Here is a 25476-nt window from a genome sequence, read left to right as displayed (position 1 = left end):
ACCTTGGGTAACCCTGCTGGGAGTATGAGATTCCCGATGGGTTCACTCACAAGGGTCATAGGAACATGCAAGCCCACTCACCACGACAAGGTGATAATCCAGTGAGTGGATTTTACACATCACTTGGGAAGACAGGCGAACTAATACCAGTGTACTGGAAGAAGCAAAGATCACCAGTGTTGAAGCAATGATTCTTCAACATCAACTTTGTTGGACTGGTCATGTTGTGCAGATGCCTGATTATTGTCTTCCAAATCAACTACTCTATTCTCAACTTGGAAATGGAAAGCGTAATGCTGGTGGTCAACAAAATAGGTTTAAAGAGTCTCTCAAGGCAAATCTAAAAAAAAGTACTATAAACACTGACAACTGGGAAACACTGGCCTCAAGTACTCCAGTTGGAGAACAGCCTTTACCAAAGGTATCATGGGCTTAGAAGACACTCGAAACCAGGACGCAAGGGAGAAATGTGCTAAAAGGAAGGCACGCTTGGCAAATCCACACCATGATCAACTCCCACCCGGAAATCATGTCCCCACTGTGGGAGGACGTGTGGGTCCAGAATTGGCCTCCACAGTCACTTACGGACTCATTGTTAAAACCGTGTTTATGGAAGACAATCTTACTCGGCTACGAGTGATCGCCAAAGAAAAAGAACTCAGCTAGTTTTTGTAACCATTCTGGTTACAGTCAGTGTTTCAGTCAGTCAATGTTTCAGTCAGTCGGTGGACCAAGTTGGTATTCCATACTTGTAATAAAAAATGAAACGAAAAATACGTGGACTTCATATTGTTGTAGTTTTTTTAGGTTTTTTGGTTGCCAAAGCAGGTTGCAAAACCTAAAAGTAAGAAGCGGAAAGAGGTGAAGAATCTCATCTATCAATATATAAAGCTAATTTATTTCTTCCACTTTCACGTTCCCTAAAGCAAACTCCCTATGATTTTTATAGTGAAAGACAGCTTGTACTCAACTGTCAGATTCATGCTATGAGGGGAAATTAGAGGGGGTAAATTAGCTCTAAACAAAGCTCACACATGTGGGGAGGGAAATCTAGACACCATTAGGCTAAGTGTGATGAAGAGTGAAATGAAACACAGACTTGCTTTGATCTTACTTTAGGATTAAACAGGTGCATGAATCCAACCATGATACAAAAATACTTTTATGACCCCCCCAAACCCTTTCCCATTTATCCCCCCCCAAAAAAATATATATAGAAATGCAAAAAATGTTTATACATATATTTTTAACTGGCTGATCCCATGGATTCCTGAGATACCCGTTTTTGTGTGTGGCCATCAAAGCCTCATCCCAATTTGTTAATTGGGGAGAAAATACTTTATTTTTCCTTTTTACAGATTGCCCTTGCATAATTTATTTATTTTTTAATTATTGATATTACTAACCAGCCCTGTGATTCTCCTGATGAAATTTCCCTGCTGAATTTTTTTTCAAGCCCGCTCCACCAAATGTATATTTTTATATAAAGGGGGGGGGGGGTATGGGCTTTGCCCACTTCAATGTGTGATCTTCAAATGATTCACCTTGAGTAAATGCCTTAAATTAGAACTTCCATCCCTGTCCTAAAGTTTCCCTTACAAACTCATCACAATGCACCTTGTTCTGCTCTAACAATGCTTTAGTGTGACTCTGACAAATCTCATAAGATCTTACAAGATCTAGAGATCCAGTGTGGTGTAGTGGTTAAGAGCGGTAGATTCGTAATCTGGTGAACCGGGTTCGCTTCCCTGCTCCTCCACATGCAGCTGCTGGGTGACCTTGGGCCAGTCACACTTCTTTGAAGTCTCTCAGCCTCACTCACCTCACAGAGTGTTTGTTGTGGGGGAGGAAGGGAAAGGAGAATGTTAGCCGCTTTGAGACTCATTAGGGTAGTGATAAAGTGGGATATCAAATCCAAACTCTTCTTCTTCTCTTCTAGATACAGGGAAACAGGTTTCCCTGCAATATCCTCAAGCTTGTTCTACAATTTGGTCTAATTTATTTTTGTTATCTTACTGTAATTCCTGTATCCATAGCCTACAGCCAGGCCAAGCATATTCATTTTCTCTTCCCCCATTGTTCTTCTTGGAAGCACAAAATGCAGGTGTTGATTAAAACTACCTCATATTTGGTGGGATTCTTGCAGAATTGCTCATATTAGCCAAATGTATATGCAAAAACCAACATATTAGTATAAATGCACTACCTGATTAGGGTATATAGGATTTCAACCTGAATCCTATGCACATCTAATCTGAAGTACCGCCCACGTAACTCAAAGTACTCCTGAGTATATTTGCTTAAAACTGCAGCTTTAATATATAAACATTTAAAATGAAACTATGAATCCATCAACTTTTTTTTTTATAACTCACTTTCAAATTACCTCACGGTAGCCAAGATCAGAATTGCATCACCACGTGTAGGATTGTAGGATTGTGTTGCATGTTCCATGATATGCACTCAATTTTCTCTGGATTATATCCAGAATAAATGTGAATTGTCTGCCCAAGCAGAGCACCAAGACTACCTTGCAAAAAGGAAAGCTGCTTAAAAAGGCACGTGAAGTGGAAAAATAAATAAATAAATAGAAGCAAGAGAGAAGAAGAAATAAATAAATATAAACCCCCTCCATCACAATTGTATCAAATCCTTTATCCTATATATATTCCCCCCCCCCCTAATTTTGGCTTTTCTGTATCTTGTCCTTTTTTAGATTAGTTTGCCTTTTCATGTATCCTAGGTTGAAAACTTTCAATAAAAACATTTAACAAAAAGAAATGCTTGCAAAGTTATGGTTAACAGATATTTTCCCATCGAACGTGACCTTTAATTGGCTTTAAATCTTAACCTAATAAATTGTGAGATTTTTTATTTTTTAAAAATACAAACATTTCCTCAAAATAAGTCAGAGCCTAAATTTGTCTGGATGTGATAGATAATAATAGACACTGGAGACATTGAGCGTAATCCAGGGTAGCTCCAACCAATATCTTTATGCACATGCAATTCAAATTCTATCCCAAAGGCTGGCCGCAGATGAGCATGATCTGAAGTTGATTTGACAGGAGCAGTGTCATGCCCTGCGCATGTTAAAATTAGAGTTGCTGCATAAAGCTCCTGTAGGTCATCATTCAAGGAAAAGCCTATGGATTTTATTGATACAGTCAGCCCCATGAATATGCCGATAACCTGTTTAAAGATTGAACTTGCTCATTTTGCTGACGATTATTTATTTTTTATGTAAGAAAAGCATTTTTTCCCCAAACTAGTGGATATGAGATAAATTAAACCTTGACAATGCCTAATAATAATAATAATAATAATAATAATAATAATAATAATAATAATTTGTTTATACCCCACACATCTGGCTGGGTTTCCCCAGCCACTCTGGGCGGCTTCCAACAAAATATTAAAATACAATAGCCTGTTAAACATTAAAAGCTTCCCTAAACAGGGCTGCTTTCAGATGTCTTCTGAAGGTCTGATGAATCACTGGAAACATGTCAGAAACAACTCACTTAAAATTGGGCTGCCATCTTGCATGACGATATCATACCCTCCAACATTTATCCGATGAAAATAGGGACGTCCTATTCCATAATATTATTATTAACAAGAACAAGAACAACAATAACCTGCATATCTGAATGGGTTGTCCCTGCCACTCTGCACAGATTCCAACATGCAGTGCTTTTTTTCCTTAAAAAATGTTTGGGGTACTCTCATTTTGACTCAAGAAAATCACTGTTTTATAGTTCACATTGGGAAAAATAAATACAGTAAATGGACAAAAGTACAAAGATTCAACTCAAAGATACCTCAGTGTACCCCCAGAAAAAAGCGCTGCCAACATAACAAAACATTAACAAACTTCCCTGTACAGGGCTGCCTTCAAATGTCTTCTAAAGGTTGTATGGCTACTTATTTCCTTGGCACGAGGGTTGCATAATTCTAGACCCTCCAACATTTCTCCAATGAAAATAGGAATGTCCAAAAAAAGTGGGACATTCTAGGATCAAATCAGAAAACGAGGTGGTTTCTGTAAATACATATATATACGTACCTATTCTTTAAATGTTAACAACAAAGTGTTTTTGATTAGCTATCAAAAGCTTTGGCCCTTTTGTAGTCTTGGAGGTAAAGAGGTAAAGACTGAAGCATAAGCTTAATTCTTCCATTAATCAAGGATCATGTCCTTTCTGTGTCCATAGAACACAGATAATGTATTTGTTATCTACCCCAACTCTCCTCCATCAGAGAAAAAAATTATCAGAGCATGTAACTTGCTTTTCTAATGAATCAAAATACTTTTTTTAAAGTGCAGATTTAAGCAACTGCTATAATGAGTCTTACACTTGTTAACTTTTAGAAAGGATACATTCCGCTGTAGAAAGAATGTGTTTCTACCAAATGTTGCACAGATATATTCTTCCTACTAGTACACATTGTATTCCAAACAGAGTAAATGAAAAGGGATTTCTTGGAACATACACAAAAATTGCTTCTACAAACTTGGCAATTTCAGCTTTGTTAAAAAAGCAATTCCCTTTTGTCATTAAGCATTTATTTCCTCTTTTATAACAAATGCATTATTTATTGTGTCTGAACAAGTTTTGGGTGATGATAAATTATATTTGCTGTATTTCTTCTTTTGCAAATGGCCAAGTCTTCTATACATTTAAATTAAACAAAAGCAAACACGTCTTTATTTTAAATATAGATTTAGAATTGCTAATTTGAATCCATTTTCTCTCCTTAAAATTGGCATCAGCTTCAGAATTATATTGAAATAGGTCAGAGGAACTGATATGCTACTTAACTAAAAAATCTCCTCCATATTAGCTGGGGATTCCATCATGTTCAAATGCATTTGTTTCCATTATGTTCAATCACTTTTGTTTCTTCTTAAAAATGAATTGTTAAAGGCTTCTGTGCTGAACTAGTGACAGTTAATGTCATTGGTTGCACGCTGTAGTCTGTGGTATACTGAATTATTTTTATAATCTATTTTTATAATCTAGTAAGCAAGAGAAAAAAATTAGTAAGAAAAGTAAGGATTGGGTGGGATCTTGACAACACTAACCATTTTCAGAGAGAAACTAAAACTGATAAATTCAGCTATCTAATCTAATATACAGAGTGGATTCTGGTGTTATCCATGTCTATGTTTTTAAATGATGATTAATGCTCCTGCTATTGCAATTTTTTATATTGTGCATTTGACCCGGGTAAGTTGCCTTGAGTGAACAATGTCCCAAAAATACTGCAGCCCAAGAAATTCATATAAGATACATAAAAGTAAATCCTTTATCTTTCTTCTGTTATACAGTCATACCTCGGGTTACAACTGCTTCAGGTTGCGGTTTTTCAGGTTACGGACCGCCAAAACCCGGAAGTACCAGAATGGGTTACTTCTGGATTTCAGCGGCTGCGCATGCGCAGAAGTGCCGAATCGCGACTTGCACGTGAGCAGACATGCAGACACGGGTTGCGAACGCTGTGGGTTGCAACCTGCACAGATCACGTTCGCAACCCGAGCATCCACTGTACTTATCTGCGAATGGGATCCTCCTTAATGAGGGTCCTGGTTGCATACGGGCCCCTGAGACACCCCCCCTGCTGGGTTGTAGGTGGGGGGGCATGTCCCAGGCCTTGTCTGTGGGAGCCTCCAGGCCATTTGAGCCAATCCGATGCATGTGGCGTGATTGGTTGTTGGTGTTGCTACTTTGGCCTTGCTTCAGATATTGGTTGGTCCCCTATTTTGGAACAGGGGCCTGGTAGGAATGTTTTTCCATTTGGCAAATTGGCACTGGCCACTTGGTTTTTGCCTACCCCCTTAGCAATCGTCACAACTTTGTAAGGTTTGGCGGTCAGGCATTGGCTTAGTGAAGTGTGTGGGAGGGGAGGTGTGGCCATAAGGGTATTCCGGTAAAGGAATCTGGGGGTCCTGGATCTCTTCCGAAGTCCGCTTGAGGGGCTAGGGCCATGTCAGGTCCACAGGAACCCCGGAGTGAGCTTCGGTTGGTTTTCATCAATGTTTCTCCCTCGTCTGGTGTTTACCCTTCCAGACTTGCTGCCAGAGAGACAGGAGTCAGTTATAGTCGGTTGCCAGTGCCTAAGCCAATACCACTCACTTTGCTGTAATCAATAAAGGTGTGGCCTAAATTTTGCCCGAAAACTTAAACGTGTCAGTGTGAAGTTATTTACTTAAGGGTGGGCTTGGGGGCCTCAGAGCACAATCCTAGAAACCCAGGCCAGCCCTACTGTTAGACAGAAAGAGGGAGACACTTCAGGTGGCAGATACTGGAGCAAATTGGGAGGACGAAGAAGTGATGGAGAAGTGTCAGAGAACAGAGCTGTTTGTGCAGTATGACCTGCCTTGCACCTTGCAAGGTAGCCTGCAGTCCATAGGTGTGGCAGAGAACACCATCATCTCACACCCTCCAACATTTCTTTGATGAAAATAGGGACGTTCTATTCCATTATAGCAATAATTTTATTATTTATAAAAAGGGAGGCAAGGATAAGGTTTTCTGAACGATTAAGGCATACATTACAGTGGTACCTCGGGTTAAGAACTTAATTCGTTCTGGAGGTCTGTTCTTAACCTGAAACTGTTCCTAACCTGAAGCACCACTTTAGCTAATGGGGCTTCCTGCTGCCACTGCACTGCCACTGCTCTATTTCTGTTCTCATCCTGAAGCAAAGTTCTTAACCCGAGATACTATTTCTGGGTTAGTGGAGACTGTAACCTGAAGCGTATGTAACCCGAAGTGTATGTAACCCGAGGTACCACTGTAGTTGCAGATAGCATAAGTGTGTATTGTTCATCCAAAGTACTGATTGGTTTGTGGCTGCTTATTCTAGAGCCCCATAAAAATGTCAACCAGTTTGTAAATGTGAACCCTCCCATATTTCTCCAATGAAAATATGGATGCCCTATTCTATTATGGTTGCTGCTGTTATATTTAAACCCGACCCATCTGACTGGGTTGTCCCATCCATTCTGGGCAGCTTTCAACATATATTAAAACATTAAACAACTTCGCTATACAGGGCTGCCTTCAGAAGTTCTAAAGTTTGTATAGCTACTTATCTGCTTGGCTCAGAGGCTACATAACTCCATACCTTCTAACATTTATCTGATGAAAATAGGGACATCCTAAGGAAAAATGGGACATTCCGGGATCAAATCAGAAACCGGGACGGCTTCTGTGAATCTGGGACTGTCCTTGGAAAATAGGGACACTTGGAGGGTCTGTCATTTTGCCAGCATGAAAGCAAGTTTCAACTGCCAGACTGGTTGGTTTCTGTATGTGGAGCAGGAACGGATGTTATCTTGCCACTTCAGCCTACAAAATGTATTGGAGTGGCCCTGCTAGGCACACTTATTTTGGAGTAAGTACCATTGAATTCAACAGGATTTGCCTCTAAGCCAACTTTATAGAACTGGGATGTTAGAAAACATCCTGCAAACAGTGTTTGTGTCTTAAAGGGTTTGCATGAAATGAATAATGAAGAGTTTCTTCTTGCTTGCTATTTTCTTCTTTTTCTAAAGTTCACGGCCGAGTCTCATATTAGCTACAGGATTACAGAACCTAATCACTGTGGCCATGCATCCCGTCTTAATTTTTTGTTTACATGCATTGTTAGCCCAGTTTTAAACCTAACTATGCAGATCTCATTCATATGAATGGAAAACATAATGGCAACAAATCCATCACTGTTCCCTCTGTGGTTTTGCTTACTTTTGGTTATCAAAAACTGTTTTCACATCACCATGTTGTATTAAGCCACCATGACATGTGGATTAAAAATGAATTGCTACAAAAAGCCAGTTCTCACTTTGAATAGAGTGAAAAGGGAGTTATGATCTAAGCCTTTCCATCGGCACCTTAATATAAAACCTAAACATACTTTTGAGGGAGGAAAACACAAGACGAAAAAACAGGGAATGAAAAATAAGGAAATCTTCAGGAAATCTTCATTAGCGTTAAGTCAGGGATGGGGGAATGCAGACTTGGACGTCAAATGCCATGGTCCAGACCACACTATCTGCTCCTCAGGACTGTCTGTGGGCCATGTCCTCTCTTCCCAGTTCACAACCCTTACCAGACCTGTAAGGATTGTACTCTTCCTGAGTGTCCAATGACCCATATAGTATATCTGAAGGAGCGTCTCCACCCCCATCATTCTATCCGGACACTGAGGTCCAGCGCCGAGGGCCTTCTGTTGGTTTCCTCACTGCAAGAAGCCAAATTACAGAGAACCAGGCAGAGGGCCTTATTGGTAGTGGCACCTGCCCTGTGGAACACCCTCCCACCAGACGTCAAAGAGAACAACTACCAGACTTTTAGAAGACATCTGAAGGCAGCCCTGTTTAGGGAAACTTTTAATGTTTGATGCATTACTGTATTTTAATATTTTGTTGGAAGCCCCCCAGAGTGGCTGGGGAAGCCCAGCCAGATGGGCGGGGTATAAATAAATTATTATTATTATTATTATTATTATTATTATTATTATTATTATTATTATTATCCAGCATCATATTCTCCCAGTGATCAACCAGAAGCCTGTAGAAAACCCCAAGCAGAAGCTGAGCTCAGCAGCACTTCCTCTTGGCGTTCCCTTCAACTTGTATTCAGAGCATTGCTTAAGGGTTAATACCGCTTGAAAGCATTATCCTTTGTGAATTTGTCTAATCCTCATCCATGTTGATACATCACTACTGGGAAAACCATGGCTTTAACTAGTTTTAACTAATTTTAGGCTGATCGCCGAAGAATTGATGCTTTTGAATTATGCTGCTGGAGAAGACTCTTGAGAGTCCCATGGACTGCAAGAAGATCAAACGCATCCATCCTTAAGGAAATCAGCCCTGAGTGCTCACTGGAAGGACAGATCGTGAAGCTGAGGCTCCAATACTTTGGCCACCTCATGAGAAGAGAAGACTCCCTGGAGAAGACACTGATGCTGGGAAATATGGAGGGCACAAGGAGAAGGGAGCGACAGAGGACGAGATGGTTGGATAGTGTTTTCAAGGTTACCAGCATGAGTTTGACCAAACTGCAGGAGGTAGTGGAGGACAGAGGTGCCTGGCGTGCTCTGGTCCATGGGGTCATGAAGAGTCGGACACGACTAAACGACTAAACAACAACATCCATGTTGATGGTCATTACTTCCTCTCGGGCGAGCAAATCTATATTTTGACTGTGTGCTGTTTGAAGAAAGACTTCTTTTTGTCCGTCCTGAATCTGCCATGGGTTGCATTTTTTCAAGTACAGAAAGCACTGGTTTAATGTGCAGAAATCATTGTGTAGAATGGGTTCAAGTAGAAGGTTCTGGTAATTTCTCCATGTGATACAAGCTAGAAGTTTCTAGCTGACTAGTGAGTTTCTATTCTGCATGGAAACAAGCAGAAGGTTCCTGATGTTTGTGTGTTTTCTTCGGAGAAGCTGAGTGCAGCTGGTTTGAGCTGACCCTGTTATCTTCCTCCCAAGGTCATGGCTGCCTTTAATTGCAGGGCCGAAAGGAGCCTGCTTTCATTCCTATCCCTCTCTCTACATTCTCTCTGCTCTGTTTGTGTCCGTGTTTCTCTTATTCAGTGCTATTTAAATGCTAGGTTTGAGTTAAGTTTGGAGCAACTAGAGTGGTACCTCGGGTTAAGTACTTAATTCGTTCTGGAGGTCTGTTCTTAACCTGAAACTGTTCTTAACCTGAAGCACCACTTTAGCTAATGGGGCCTCCCGCTGCCGCCGCGCTGCATTAGCAGCACAAAAGTAACTTCCCCAGGATGCAAGACTGGGCAGTAAGTCTGTAGGCCTTCTTGAACGTTGACCCACTATTGTTCTCATCTGCTCAATCTGCCGAAGCATATCTTCACATGCAAACCTGCCAGAGGTTTGATACCCATCAAATACCCTCACCTGGTTTAGCTGGCCAGTCAAAGCCATTGCCAGGGGTGCGGCTGCTGTTCTTTGCTGACAACTTCAAGCAGCCACAGGTGAGAACTGAGTACCAGGTGGCAACCCTGTTGGAAAAATGCCCCGGGAAGGGTGCCAACTTCCCAAGACACCGGGGCTTCTCTCCGGTGGTCACTGTCTGGCTGGAGTCCTCCCTCAGTCCAGAGAGACCGGTAATAAGTGACCCCTCCCTCCTGAGAGGAGCACACTAATCTTCTGGCATCCCACCACAGAAGAAAGAGACAGTCCGTAGTCCGTAGTCTACTCACTAGGACTCGACTCACACTTCGACTCAGAAGTGAAAGAAACTCTCCGGTTACATGAGAACTGGCAGAGACTTCCTGTCTCACGCTCAGAGACATCACATGATGTCAACACAGTAGCTGCTCTTTGCAGCTGGTGAGATCTGAAATCCCAACAAACCCAAGGTGGACATATATTAAAGGTAAAGGTAAAGGTACCCCTGCTCGTACGGGCCAGTCTTGACAGACTCCAGGGTTGTGCGCCCATCTCACTCAAGAGGCCGGGGGCCAGCGCTGTCCGCAGACACTTCCGGGTCACGTGGCCAACGTGACAAGCTGCATCTGGCGAGCCAGCGCAGCACACGGAACACCATTTACCTTCCCGCTAGTAAGCGGTCCCTATTTATCTACTTGCACCCGGAGGTGCTTTCGAACTGCTAGGTTGGCAGGCGCTGGGACCGAACAACGGGAGCACACTCCGCCCCGGGGATTCGAACCGCCGAGCTTTCAATCGGCAAGCCCTAGGCGCTGAGGCTTTTACCCACAGCGCCACCCGCGTCCCCGGACATATATTACCCTTCCCCTAAAATCCCAATTCCCCTGATATGTATCATGCAATGAAATCTCACAGAAGCTTCATTTTAAAAAATCAACCACACAGTGAAATGGTGAGATAGAAATTTGCGTAGCAGGATGGAGGTAGACGTGGCTCTGTTGCCAGTGTCTCTTTTTAGGAAAGAGAAGGCAAAAAGGTTATCATTACATCTGCTAATGAACGTTTCCAAGTACACAAACAATAAATCTGATATTGGTAGTTGACAACTGCAATTAAGATATGGTCGTTATATTTACATACTCTTCTTTTTTGAAAAAAACAAAACAAAAAAGCATGTATAGCAGAAAGGCACCAGATCTGCATAATATATGTACTACACACACCAAGCGTAATTGGATATATTGCTACCAAACAGTATGCTGAAAACCTTGTACGCTTCTTGTAAACTTTGATTGATTGTCTCTATTTAACTTGTGCCCTTGTGTATATCTTCCAGGAACGGTGCTGAAGTTCCGCAGTATTAAATGCTCTATATTTGTATTAAGTTCACAACACATTGTGGTGTCTTTGGAAATGAAGCCTTATTTTAAATGAAACCAACTTCTTCTTACTGACTTTGTGTGTGTGCGTAAAATAAGAGATTAGATGTTGTCGTGAGGGAACCTAACAATCTGAAAGACATTGTCCACAAATGGTGACAATGTGCAACTCTCATTATTACCTGGGGCAATGTACCGTCTATTCATGAGGACAACTCACACCAAAATGATTCAAAAATACTGTATTGTTATTCCAAAGGTAAAACTTGGATAATGTAAGCAATTTAGGAGACATTACAAAAGGGTATTTTATAGAACGAAGGGCACAGAAGGACATTTTAAAAAGGTGTTTATCCTCCCCCTACATGAATAATTATAGTTTCTTTTAGCAATGTTCTGAAAAACTGCTTTTTCATATATATATATATATATATATATATATATATATATATATATATGCATTCTAGAAGATAGTAACGTGTGTGTGCTTTCCACACGCTCACTTACACATAAAGCACTAAAAATGTCCACTATCTTTAAGAACAAGGTCTTATTATTTAGAAAAAAGCAGTTTCTTCCTTACCTTTCATGCAATCCACTGCAATGAAACAGCCATCTGCTGTTCCTTAAGCACAACATTCTAAAGCATGCTGCATGTCAACTTTGGACAGAGCCTCTGACCACTGCCACAAGTTTTTCCATTCCCCTATCTGTAATTTGATTTTTTTATTATTAAAAAAAAAATTCATAGAGGTTGAGTGGCCATCTGTCAGGGATTCTAGCATTGCAGGGAGCTGGACTAGTTGACCCCTACCATCTTTTCCAACTCTACAATTCTATGGTTGTATGATTAATGCATAACAGCATGAGAGTTCAAGGCAGCCAGGACAGGTACCTGCCGTATGCAGAGTAACATTATCAATTACACACCACATTAAGTGCATTGTCTGTGCGTTTGAAGGGAAAGGAGGAGATTCCCGCCTCTTGAATCTAGATAAGTGATGAGGGGAAGTGAGCCATTGGAAATATAGTGATGGCACTGTTAGGATTCTTGCTCCATGTTTGCAGTCCTGAGATTGTTGTCTATCACATGACGGTGTATGTTTTCATTTCACAGTGTGGGAAGTGACGGAGACAGGATCTTTTGGTATTACTGTTTCCATGAAGTGGGACTATTGTCTTTTGTTCTTTCTCTCATTGCTGTCTGATGAGAAAGAGGAAGGAGCTAAGGCAGAATGCGCCAAGTGTATTATATGTAAATAAAGTAGATTAGCCAAAATGCTGTGCTACTGAGTTCTATTATGCAAACTGAAAATACTCTGTGGATCCCTAAGTGTGCTGATGCTTCTTGGTATCAGTCGCTGTGATGTCCGGGCTGAAGAAAGCTTTTGAAGCTCCCGAGCGACAGACCAGGAGGGAGAGAACATGCCAGTCGGGCATGTGTCTCTGCCAAGGTCCTACATGAGAGTAGGATGAACCTGACAGGCACATCCTGTGGAAGGAAGAAGTTGTGGTGTTGTCTGCAGGCATCACTTTTTCCCCTCGGTGCAGCTGAGCCACGACTCCTGTGTCCCCATTGCAGAGCCCAGTGGAGTATGTGCCCTGACAGTGGCAGCAGAGTAGCAGTTTGACTAGCCAGTGGTGTAGCATGGGGGCAGGAGGGCCGTGGCCCTGGGTGCAAATTTCTGAGGGGGCACAAGGTAAGGGGTAGCAGGACCTCTTCCCAGTCATGAAAAACCACGGCTGAAATGTCACTTGTGCAAATGGCTCCTTTGTCAATTTCTTTGCTGGGAGATTGTCTTCTCTTGCCTGTTTTCCCAGAGCAATTTCTTTCTGTGCAAAGCCTGGACAGTTTCATGAAAGCAGCCCCTGCAGCTTCTGTTCCTTCCAGGCTCAATTCCTTCCTTCCTTCCTTCCTTCCTTCCTTCCTTCCTTCCTTCCTTCCTTCCTTCCTCCCCTGTCTTGAATGCTCTTCCCTCTCCTCTGCCTTATCTCTGCTCCCCGGTTGTAGCTAGTTTGCAAAGAGATATTCCTTTGATTAGATGCTGGCTGGTGAAGACACAGACTGCTGCCCACTTGCCTTGCCCCGGGCACCAGCAACCCACGCTACACCCCTGTGACTAGCTCATCCCCAGCTGGAGGTCCTGAGACTGCTCCCAATCCCACAAGTGCAGTGGCATCTGGCAGCAGCCTGGCCCTCCTCACCACTTTGGCCGCCAGCACACCTCAGAGCACTATGGCAAGGAGTAGGAGGAGTCACAGAGGCAGGAGAGAGAGAGAAGGAGATGAACTTGGATTGCCTGAAGTTTGGGGGTTCTGACCCAGACTCTGATGAATGTAATGCTGAAAAAGAGGAAGGTGGTACATCTAACAAGAGCAATTCCTCTGATTTCAGCTCAGAAGAGGAAGAAGAGAAAAATTGCTTCAAGTGAGGAGGGAAAAAAGAAGGAGAAAGAAGGAGAAGGAGAAGGAGAAGGAGAAGGAGAAGGAGAAGGAGAAGGAGAAGGAGAAGGAGAAGGAGAAGAGAGGGGGAAAGTCCAAGGGAGAAAAATAATAAGAAAAGCCGGAAAGACTCCAGTGAGTTGAGCATCAAAGAGTCTGATGATGGTGGATGATGTCTGGATTCAGAGATCAAAAAATGTATATGCTATGGATTTCATAGGACCAGAAGCTCCCATTACCTATGCCTCTCAAAATGATTGGGCCTTGAAGTACGGGCATGCTTTACTCCATGGCAAAGGTGCTGTCATGAAGGAGTACATAAAAGCTGAAAAATGCATCCCTGGTAGAGATGAAATTGGTCCAACCAGTGAAGAGTTTGCATCATTTACATCGGAAGAAATATCAACAATCTCAGATATTCAGATGACACAACATTAATGGCAGAAAATGAGGAGGAATTAAAGAACCTTTTAATGAGGGTAAAGAGGAGAGTGCAAAATATGGTTTGAAGCTCAACATAAAAAAAAACGAAGATCATGGCCACTGGTCTCATCACCTCCTGGCAAATAGAAGGGGAAGAAATGGAGGCAGTGAGAGATTTTACTCTCTTGGGCTCCATGATCACTGCGGATGGTGACATCAGTCATGAAATTAAAAGACTCCTGCTTCTTGGGAGAAAAGCAATGACAAACCTAAACAGCAACTTAAAAAGCAGAGACATCACCTTGCCAACAAAGGTCCGTGTAGTGAAAGCTATGGTTTTCCCAGTAGTGATGTATGAAGTGAGAGCTGTACCGTAAAGAAGGCTGATCGCCGAAGAATTGATGCTTTTGAATTATGGTGCTGGAGGAGACTCTTGAGAGTCCCATGGACTGCAAGAAGATCAAACCTATCCATTCTGAAGGAAATCAGCCCTGAGTGCTCATTGGAAGGACACATCCTGAAGCTGAGGCTCCAATACTTTGGCCACCTCATGAGAAGAGAAGATTCCCTGGAAAACACCCTGATGTGGGAAAGATGGAGGGCACAAGGAGAAGGGGACGACAGAGGATGAGATGGTTGTACAGTGTTCTCGAAGCTACCAGCATGAGTTTGACTAAACTGTGTGGGAGGCAGTGGAAGAAGTGCCTGGCGTGCTCTGGTCCATGGGGTCACGAAGATTCGGACACGACTAAACGACTAAACAACAAAAATGTAATGAGCAGCACCGGAAAATGGAAGCTGTGTGTCTGAACAAGTAGAAACAGATATACAGTGCGGATGAGAAGAGGGCCTTGGCATCTTTCAACCAGGAGGAGAGGCAGAAGAGAGAAAACAAGATCCTGGCAAGCTTCTGGGAGATGGTTTACAGGAAAACCAAGGGCAAAGACAGTAAATGGAAGGATGCTCTTCTTGCGTATATTGACAAACGTCACCCGTTACAGCAGTTTGCAAATAAGTGTCCAGCATCTCTGCTGGCTGAATTTCGGGAAACGGTTTATGTGTATCAAATAAGAACCTTGACAGGTGCATGTGGACAGCCTGTTCACAAATTTGCTGTGTGGCGTTGCCAGCAGCAGAAGGACACAAGGCAAAATGAAACGAGGCAGGCTGTCTTGCAGACTATCCCAAAATATTTCCAGGAATCCAAGATACTGTGCCAAGAAACTGTGGTGATTTTAGAAAATACTTTGTTTAAATTCTGACCAGCAAACCTAGATAAATGTATACCTCCAGTCTTTCTGGATAATCCCTGATTTTGGAGGTTAACACATACTGATATACTGCGTGGCCAAGGTCTAAAAATCCAGTCACTATAAACAGACACTTGACATAAGGCATAATGTAATTATTATCCACACCTACAGTAACGCAATACTGAAATATCTAGGTGCCCCTTTGTTTGAACACATTTTTATTATATTATTCAATGAATTTTTTGCTCTCCCTTTCCCAAGAATAACCACTGGATTAATAGTTTTCCTGACATATGGTATGCTCCACTGCATATCTATTCTTGCTCTCAGAATACCTTAAGATTTCTAATTATACTGAGATATTCATGGTAGCACACTAATAATATTCACAGCAATGTCTGTTTTAAGCCATAGATAGTTCCTCCTTCTCGATAAAAGCATAAATTGGCCAGATTTTTTAAAAGTAAAAGACTATTTTTGCTCTTCTCTTTTCTGAAGATTTTTTTTTATTTTTGGTCTACCCTTCTGGAAATTTGAAATAACTGAGCAGTTAAAATTCATGATCTACATTTTGTGTCATTATTATTACATTAGCATGAAATTATGGTCCTAGTTAGTCATAATTATACTCATAATTATTCAATTTATCACTATAGATCCTCCTGGAAATTTTATTGGAGGAGTTATTAACATTAATAAATTGTTTTTCTTCGTATCCATATTATTAATTCACCTCATGTGTGATGGGAACTATCAGCCATAAAATTAATACTAACTCTTTACTTTGTAGGGCTGCCTTAATGAAGGATAGTCTGATAACCTTTTGCCATTATGCTGGGCTTGCCATTAATCTTTGTTTCTCTGCTAAACAGAGGATCATTTACGTTGACACAACCAGACCAGTATAATCTGGGAATCAGAGTGTCAAATGCAGCGCCATCAACGTCAAAGGTTAGTATCTAACACTGCAGTTCTGCTCACACAATGTACTTTCACTTGTGCCCATCCACCCAACACCCTCAAAATCTGCTCCAGTGGGTCCATCGTTTGGAGCAGATTTTGGGGGGCACACGAGAACTAAAATGCCACTGGCACAGCATTGATACAACCCAGAATCTTTGACTGTCAACAATAATAAAAAAGATAGCATCTATCCACTCTTTTCTTCAAATTTCCATCCCTTCACCCTGGCAAAATGTCATAGAGTGGCTGGTGGGAGGCACCATCTGGGGAATCCCCAAGGAAATAATGCTCAGAGCCAGAAGATTGGTGGCAGAATGATGCTGAGTGGTCAAAGGAAGAAGAGGGATAAAATGGGGGGGGGGGAGGTGGCAGAAACTGAAGAGGCAACAGGGTTTAGTGAGCAGGAAGAGCCTGTGGCAGACAGCAGTCCAGAATCAGAGGCAGAAGCAGAGGCTGGAGAAGAGGGGGACCAGGAGAGAAAGATGAGTCAGGCTGCTGAAGAAGCCAGGGGTCTTCCACTCCTGCTGTGACCAGCTTCCCTCCCCAGCTTGTCTCCCAGAACCCGAAGAGGTATGAAGATGACAGAGGAAAGACAGACAAGATGATGAAGTCTCAGCTTGCTTGGGAAGGACCCAGAGGGGGAGGAGATTTAGAGAGATGTGCTAATCGCACCTGCATCATTTGGGCAAGACCTGCTGGGACGACTTACTGTACAGTCATACCTTGGTTCTTGAACGCCTTGGTACTCATACGTTTTGGCCCCTGAATGCCAAAACACTCACCTGGAAGTGAGTGTTCCGCTTTGCGAAAGTTTTTGGGGAGCCGAACATCCGATGCGACTTCTGCGGCTTCTGGCTGAGTGCAGGAAGCTCCTGCAGTCAATCGGAAGCCGCACCTTGGTTTCCAAACCTTTTCGGAAGTTGAACAAATTACGTTCGAGAACCAAGGTACGGCTGTACTCACTAGGCCTGAGTTGTTTTGCTTCTTTGAATAAAGTGTTAACTTCACTGACACATTGTAAATTATTCCTGATCTGCTCCTGACTCCCACATTGACACTAAATATAAAGCCAACATAGTAAGCCAAGTTCTCACTTCACTTGTTTACTTAAAATATGTATAAGCCACCCCAAGTGTAAAACTGTCTCAAGGTGGCTTCCACGATGAAATAATACAATATAATACCATCAAACCTTTCCAAACATTAATTAAACCAGCAGTAATGAAACAAACACCGGAACTAAATGTTTAAAATGTAACTGTAGCTATCCAAATCCAGCAGCAGCAGGAAAGCACAATAACGTAGCAGTGTGGCACCATTCAATTCCAGTTTTGTTAAATCACAGAAAAATGCACTAAAGAAAGCAAATACGCATAATCAAGGCTATGGGCACTCCATGCTTAAATAATGATAATAATTAAGCCCTGATCAGAAACTAATGGAAGCAATTTTCAGATAAAGTGTGAGAGACAGATTATTAGATGCCAATTATATAAAGAGGCAATTTCCCCTTAGATTGATTGTGTCCATCTAAGTCATATTCAGTGTACAGCCATTGATATCAATAGACTTAAGTTAGTCACTACCCAGATCTGCTACTGGGCAGGTCACCCAGCCTCCTGAAGCAGATTTAGGGACCATAGTGTTGCAGGGGGAGGACTGCTGGAAATTGATCTTCCCCATTCCACAGATGAAAACCTTGCCACGAGGAGAGTGACTATTAGATACAACCTAGGTAATCCCCACGGCGGAGTGAGCTCCCGTTGCTGTGTCCCAGCTCCTGCCAACCTAGCAGTTTGAAAGCACCCCAGTGCAAGTAGATAAATAGCTACCGCTGCAGCAGAAAGGTAAACGGCGTTTCCGTGTGCTCTGGTTTCCGTCACAGTGTTCTGTTGCACCAGAAGGGATTTAGTCATGCTGGCCACATGACCCGGAAAGCTGTCTGTGGACAAACTCTGGCTCTCTTGGCCTGAAAGCAAGATGAGCGCCGCAACCCCAGAGTCGCCTTTGACTAGACTTAACCATCCAGGAGTCCTTTACCTTTTATCTTTTACAACCCATGTTTAGCATCATGCCTGACTTGGACCTGAATTTTGCCACAACATTTGCGCATGGTGAAAGGATGTGCAGGGCTTGCTTTTTTGGAGGGAACAAAAAATGCCATCATTTTTGTCTGTGAGTTTGTACACTCCCCACCCTTTAGTGTTTACTTGGCACTTTCAGATCTGTGCTTTTCTAAAGTCTTCTTTTAATTATGATTTCACCTCCAGGCTGCCAAATACATGTCTGGATTATTATTTGTACTCTTAACTATTGCTTAGGAAAATACCTCCCTGCTTTGCTGTTCATATTGGCTGCGCTGGGCACTTCCCTGCCTGATAACTGTTCTTCGAATGAGGCTGGAGAAATGAAGTGTCCAGCAAGATGGATGATCTCCTCTTCCTGCTTACATTAGCAGCTGTTGCTTTGTGTCTCTCTGGAATGTATTGTGAACCTTGCTCCAGGCTATGTCTAGCAAAGATTTGCAGTGTTTTTATTCTAGAGTTTCTCCACTCTTTAATAGAGCAGAACCAAAATGTAACTAAAGTTCATTGAGGAACACGATAAAAGAGGGGCCATAAAACATAAGAGACATTCATTAGATGATCCAAAAAAACAAACATAACCCTAAGCCAAATATGATCCATGCAAACAATTTTTTGAAACTGAAATCCTTTGTCTTTAATAGTCTCTCTCTCTCTCTCTCTTGCATTATTTCACTCTCAGAAGCTCTTTGTAAAAACTCTAGGCTTCAACACCATTTTAATAGAAAGCAAACTCTAATAAATAATCTGGTAAATGCAACAGCTGGGACACCAGGGGTAACAAAAACCCAGCTCAGTTTATGAGGGGAAGGTGTTCGTAGATAATGTGGTACTTCACTTATATGAAGTCAAACATCTGGGACTGTTTATGGGAATTTGTATCTCTGTCATTAAATATAGCTCCTCCCCCCCCCCAAAGCCTGCTTCTAAATCCCATCGCAACACAATTCCGCACTGTTTTCAGATGCTGAGGCTCTGTAAAGGCAACTTCTGAGAGTGGTCCCGGCATCAATATATAGCCAAATTCAAGAAAACAGTGGGCTAGCAAGAGCCATCACTAGTCTCACGAGTGCAACAGGGCTCTCCTCCCACTGTGTGCCCTCCACTGGCTCAGGTACAGACATCAAAAATGTTTCTGCTAGCAGTAGCAGAATGTTTCTGCTAGAAATTAGTGGGGAAATTTCTGTCACCTCTAAGGTGGGTGCCATTGTCATTATAAGAGAACAAGGGAGGCATTCATGGTGAGTTCCGGCACCTCTTTTTCTAGAAAAATAGCACTGTATCAGAGTATCAGGGTGCTTTGATATACAAAGGGTGACATATGGATTCCATTCTTCTCCATGCACATGGCAAAGCTTACCTCGTTTTCCTCAGTGTTTCCTAGTTCGTGTGTAAGGAAGATGTCAGCACTACATCTTTTGATGAAGGAAAAGCTTGCAACATTTCTCTTGTCACTGGATATTAGAACATAAGAAATGCAGTTTAAGATCTTACAGAAGCACACCTGACAATACAAAGATGCCAATTCTTAATATTGTGAATAAGCTCACACCTGCTATGTGCTGTTGGCATTTAACATTATGTTCTACAGGTGGTAAAAAGGATGAATGATATAATGTCACACAATATAATGATATCACAAACTTGGGTGGAGCGCTGCATAATTTAAATATTTGTCAAAGATGAGTGGACATTTCACCTGTGATGTGATTCACCTAAAATAATAACAATAGTAATAATAATAATAATAATAATAATAATAATAATAATAATAATAATAATAGGTAATTTTGACTGTTTTATTACAAATAAAGTTTAGGGAAGTTTTTAATGTGTGACATTTTAATGTATTTTTAATCTTTGTTGGAAGCTGCCCAGAGTGGCTGGGGAGACCCAGCCAGATGGGCAGGGTACAAATAAATTATTATTATTATTATTATTATTATTATTATTATTATTACTCAAGAGGAGTAAAGGGATGGTAGTAAAGAGCTGGGGTTTTCCTTCCTTGCAGAACATCATAATGTCTGAGTCAGTTCATTTGCGTCTTAGTAGAGTCCTGTCTGCTTTTGAGTGTCACTCTTAAAAACCTCCAATGACTATTGAATCTGATTTTAGGAAGCACCCATCCATGTGACATTTGAAACTGCGGCAGTTGTCTGAGAGTGCAACTAATGTCATTTCAAGGTCTGGCTGCTTTTCCTTATTACAGTCACAAATCATACAGCTAGATGTTTTAAGGATGAGATGGTCGAAAGCACTTTGGTTGGCCTAGCTCTTCTCCCACAGAGCTTAATAGTAAAACAATGATTGATCTGAGCAGGATTTGTTAGGCTGGTGCTAAACACTCTTGAAAATTGAGAGAATCTTGAAAAATGAGATTGCTCATTCCTTTGCATTGTGTCCACTTAGAATCAAGCCAAGCCTTTGTGTTAATGAAAGAGAGAGATGTTGCCAAGCTCATTATGAAATCTTGAAATACAAACAAATGTGCAGTGTCAAATACTCAACATGGATATTCCAAAGTAGTCTTGATGATCTGCAACTTGATGGTTGTGTTTTTGGATTCTGTTGTATGTTAGGATTGCCATATTTCAAAAAGTGAAAATCCAGACACAAAAATTATTGAGCTTTTTAAGGGGGGGGAAAGAGAAGTTGTCGAACTTTTTCTCTGGCATAAAGCGTGTTCTCCCTCATGGAGAGCATGTGTTGCGGTGGGGGCTGACAAGACACCTCACTGTTGCTGGGCAAAAGAGTTTGGCCATCTTTAAGCAGGGGCGGGCTGTTACTGGTGAGAATTATATGTTGCCATTTATTGATTGACAGCCCTGTTTGTTAAATACAATGCACGCCGTGACGAGCTTCCTCTTTCGCTGCATTCTTCGGATCACCCGCCCTCCCTCCCTAATGTTAGACTGTTTGCTTGACCTTGCTATGCCTGTCATGGGGTCATCTGCTCTGGAGCAGGGGCCTGGTAGGAATTTTGTCCATTTGGCTGATTGGCTGGTGCCATTTGGTTTTTGCCTACTACGTAGCAAATCGTCACAACTTGTAAGGTTGCGGTTAGGCATTGGTTTGGGAATTGGTTGGTGGAGGGGTATGGATTTGGCTGTGCCTGCCCCTCCAAAATGCTGCTGCTGCAAGGGTTTTCCATTAAAGGAACCCAGGGGCTTGCCATGCTTTTGTCCGAAACCCCCTGGCAAGGGGCTAGGGCCACACAAGAGCCCCTGAGAGCATTCTGGGGAGAGGTGAGGCATAATTCCCAGTCCCGTCTCTCTCCCCACGTGACTTGCCCTTTCTGACTTCGTGGGGGGTGCGAATGTCAGAGCTGTCCCCGTGTGGGGTCAGTTAGTCACTACCTATGCCTTAGCAACCACTCACATTGCTGTATTTTTAATAAAGTTGTGGCCAAAATTATGCCAAAAACCTTAAACAAAAATCAAGTGTCATTGTGTTCTTATTTGGGGTGTCTTGGGGACCTCGATGCGCAAATGACACTGCCAACATGGGTTGCCATATGCCTGGATTTCCCCAGACATTTTGCTGATTTCCGCCCGGATACTGCTTCCAACTGCAGTATTCGAGGTATGCCGGAAAAATTCTGGACGTACGGCAACCCTGTGTAAATCTCAAACAAATAAAACATAATATACCTCTTTGAATCTAAGAACCTTTTAAATGAGGGATGGAGAACATGTGGACCTCCAGATGTTTCTGGACTCCAACTCCCATTGGCCACTGCCAGCATGACCAGGTCATGCTGAAGGACTACAGGTTTCTCATCTGTTTTAGAATGTGAGGGGATAACATGTGATAAGGGTAAGTTGCACAGGATAAAGTGAGAAGGGTTAAACATGTGGGTTGTTTTTGTTTTTGATTTCTCCTGCACTTGTGTTTGAAAACTTATTATATTTTTATCCTAATCTTAAACTGAAGTCTACAGAAGGAAAATGGGACACGGGTGGTGCTGTGGGTTAAACCACAGAGCCTAGGACTTGCCGATCAGAAGGTCAGCAGTTCGAATCCCCGCGACGGGGTGAGCTCCCGTTGCCCAGTCCCTGCTCCTGCCAACCTAGCAGTTCGAAAGCACGTCAAAGTGCAAGTAGATAAATAGGTACCGCTCCGGCGGGTAGGTAAATGGCGTTTCCGTGGTTCGCCAGAAGCAGCTTAGTCATGCTGGCCACAAGGGAGCTGTACGCCGGCTCCCTTGGCCAATAAAGCGAGATGAGCGCCACAACCCCAGAGTTGACCATGACTGGACCTAATGGTCAGGGGTCCCTTTACCTTTACCTTTACAGAAGGAAAATACAAGTAGTAGTCATTGGCAGTCTAGCATAAAGGAACATTCAATAGTTCAGGCAGAGTTTGTGCTGCAACATGATCTCAGGGTGGAAACACATGGCTATGATAAACATGGGAGCTCTTGGAGAAAACAGAAGCCCCCGCATAACATTTGCCTCTCAAATGAAAATCTAGCCATGTCTGAGGGTGATCACACAGTACATTCCACTGCTCCATGTCACTGGCTTTAACTGGCAGAGCAATGCATCGTGAGAAGATGCCAAGACATGTTCTACTGTAGATTATGAATGCACAGCTCACCTTGGGGCTGCCATTTTGAACAACAGCTATGCATTTATTTTAATGTGCTATTCCGCCCCTGAAAGCAAAATCTTATATTCATGGGAAGTTGAGAGTCAATGTGACCTAGAGTGAATATAAATGATTGCTTACTGAGTGAAAGCATACCACAGTGAGCATATAGCCACTTGCTGTAAGCTGGTCATCTGTATTATCCTGTCAAGCAGGGAGGAGAATTTTATGGTGCATCTATACCCAAAGGGAAATCCAGGGAATGGGGCCACTATCAGTACCTGCCATTCTTGGTCAGTTACTGGTGCCCAAACTACCTTTAAAAATAAAAATAAAAATATTTTAGTTGGTATTTGCAATGCAGGGAGAAAAGACATATAAGACAATACGCCAAAAATAATTAAAAAACAACAGATTAAGGCCATTAAAATAAGGTAAAATGGATATAAGGAATACATATACATTGGTACTTCGGGTTAAGAACTTAATTTGTTCTGGAGGTCTGTTCTTAACCTGAAACTGTTCTTAACCTAAGGTACCACTTTAGCTAATGGGGCCTCCTGCTGCCGCTGTGCCGCCACCGAGTGATTTCTGTTCTCACCATGAAGCAAAGTTCTTAACCCGAGGTACTATTTCTGGGTTAGTGAAGTCTGTAACCTGAAGCGTCTGTAACCTGAAGCGTCTGTAACCCGAGGTATCACTGTACGCAGTAATGATGTCTTGATGCTTCATGTACCACCTAAAAGTTGAGTCTACCTGTAATTTTAATTTACCACCAATGCCCCAGAGTGAAATTCAGTTGTGAACATTGTGAGAAATCTAAATGGTAGCCAGATTCGGCTGTCTGTCAGCAACTGATGCTCCCTCTTATTACACACACAGCCCAACAAGACAACAAGAGCCCACCAAATCAATATGGCGAACTTGACCCAACAACCCTTCTCCCCCCCACACACAAACAAATCTGACTGCAGACAACCAAAGAAACACAAACAAATCTTTCTTAATATATCTTTATTAATTTAAAATAAATACAGTTATGAAAAACAGATGTACATACAAGTAAACAAACATACAATCAAACAAACAAATAACAGAAAAATAAAACAAACCACCACACTATAAGATTTAAGAAGATTAATATAATTATCATCAATTTCTTTTCTGTAAATTTTATAATTGTGTTCAATACCAGAAACACAAACAAATCTGACTGCAGACAACCAAAGGCTTTCCCCCCCATTCTCTCACCGCCAATAAAAACCAATAAAGGAATAGAAAGAGAACATTCTCAAGTGATGCTGACACAAAACCCTCACGCATATACTAAGTTTTTAAAAAATGTAAGTTTAGCACTCCCCTGTATTTGCCTCAACATGTCGTAAACAAAGCTTCCACTAGAAATATAAGTTCTCCATTTATTCTTATGAAATACATGTGGATTTGAGCCTTATCAATGATCAATGGCTGTCTCCATCAAGCAGACCTATTTGCAGAGAAGAGCTCGGAAGGTAGGTAAGATTCTAGGTTTCATTCAGCTCAGCAGTGGATTAGGTGGGTAAATTGTCTTCTTTGAATGGGCACCAGGAATTCATCTTCTAGCTAAGTGCTGTGAACGAAACCACAAGTTTGCTAGGAATATATATTAGGTGACCAAGCACACAAATCTGTGCTACCATTCTGACTGACCTTTATTTGTAAAGGAATTTGCTTTAGTTTTTAACTACCTGGCACTTGGCACAATGAAAACTAAAACGGGTAGGTACAAGGGAGTGTCTTTGAAAGTCCGCAGCTTCATGGAACTCATAGTGTTGTGTTGTCTACATTTGTGCTTCAGGTACTTTCATAAAACATGCTTCCTAGGATTCGTGTGTTTTAATCGGAATTAATGACTTCTCAAAACTACTGTTTTCCAAAAGCAGACTTTCTGTGGGCTAAAATTTGATCAGACAGTGGCATCCAGTGGGGAATGTAAATGCATAGCAAAAGATGTTGCCGCTTATACATGTTAGTTCTCCTCATTTTAGCAAAGTGTTAAAGCTGGCGCATTAAGAGCAACCCAGCAACCCAGCCTCAAGAGTATACATGTAGTTTACGGCATACAGTAAAGAGTTTGTCTTCATGTAGATGTTTAACATTCCTGGCATCTCCTGGCCTGATTTCATTTCATGATTGTCCTTCTTTGAATCGTTATCAGCGTCTGACCGTGAGTTCTGCTCTTGCTATCTGTTTTGTCAGTTTGCATCTTGTTTTGAAAGTGTGAATTAGATAGATCAGCGTGAAAATGTAAACTAAACTGAATTTCTTCCCCATCCCTACTTGACAGTGCCTAAGTGTAGTTCCCTTTTTGTAGGCCCAGCATGCCAGTCATCTGTGACAGGTCAATCTGAAGATGTTCTTGATGTGTCATCTT

At 42.0% G+C, this 25476-nt stretch overlaps 1 pseudogene; it reads left to right on the top strand.

Annotated features, from left to right (window-relative positions):
- Positions 1-13541: 13541 nt before the first annotated feature.
- Positions 13542-15432, top strand: LOC114605514 (uncharacterized; annotated as a pseudogene).
- The last annotated feature ends 10044 nt before the right edge of the window (positions 15433-25476 follow it).

The sequence above is a fragment of the Podarcis muralis genome, chromosome 10 (genome assembly GCF_964188315.1).
Source record: "Podarcis muralis chromosome 10, rPodMur119.hap1.1, whole genome shotgun sequence".
NCBI classification, from domain to species: Eukaryota; Metazoa; Chordata; class Lepidosauria; order Squamata; family Lacertidae; genus Podarcis; species Podarcis muralis.
The sequence above is the reverse complement of the archived record's forward strand: the minus strand, read 5'-3'. Positions and strand labels throughout refer to the sequence as shown.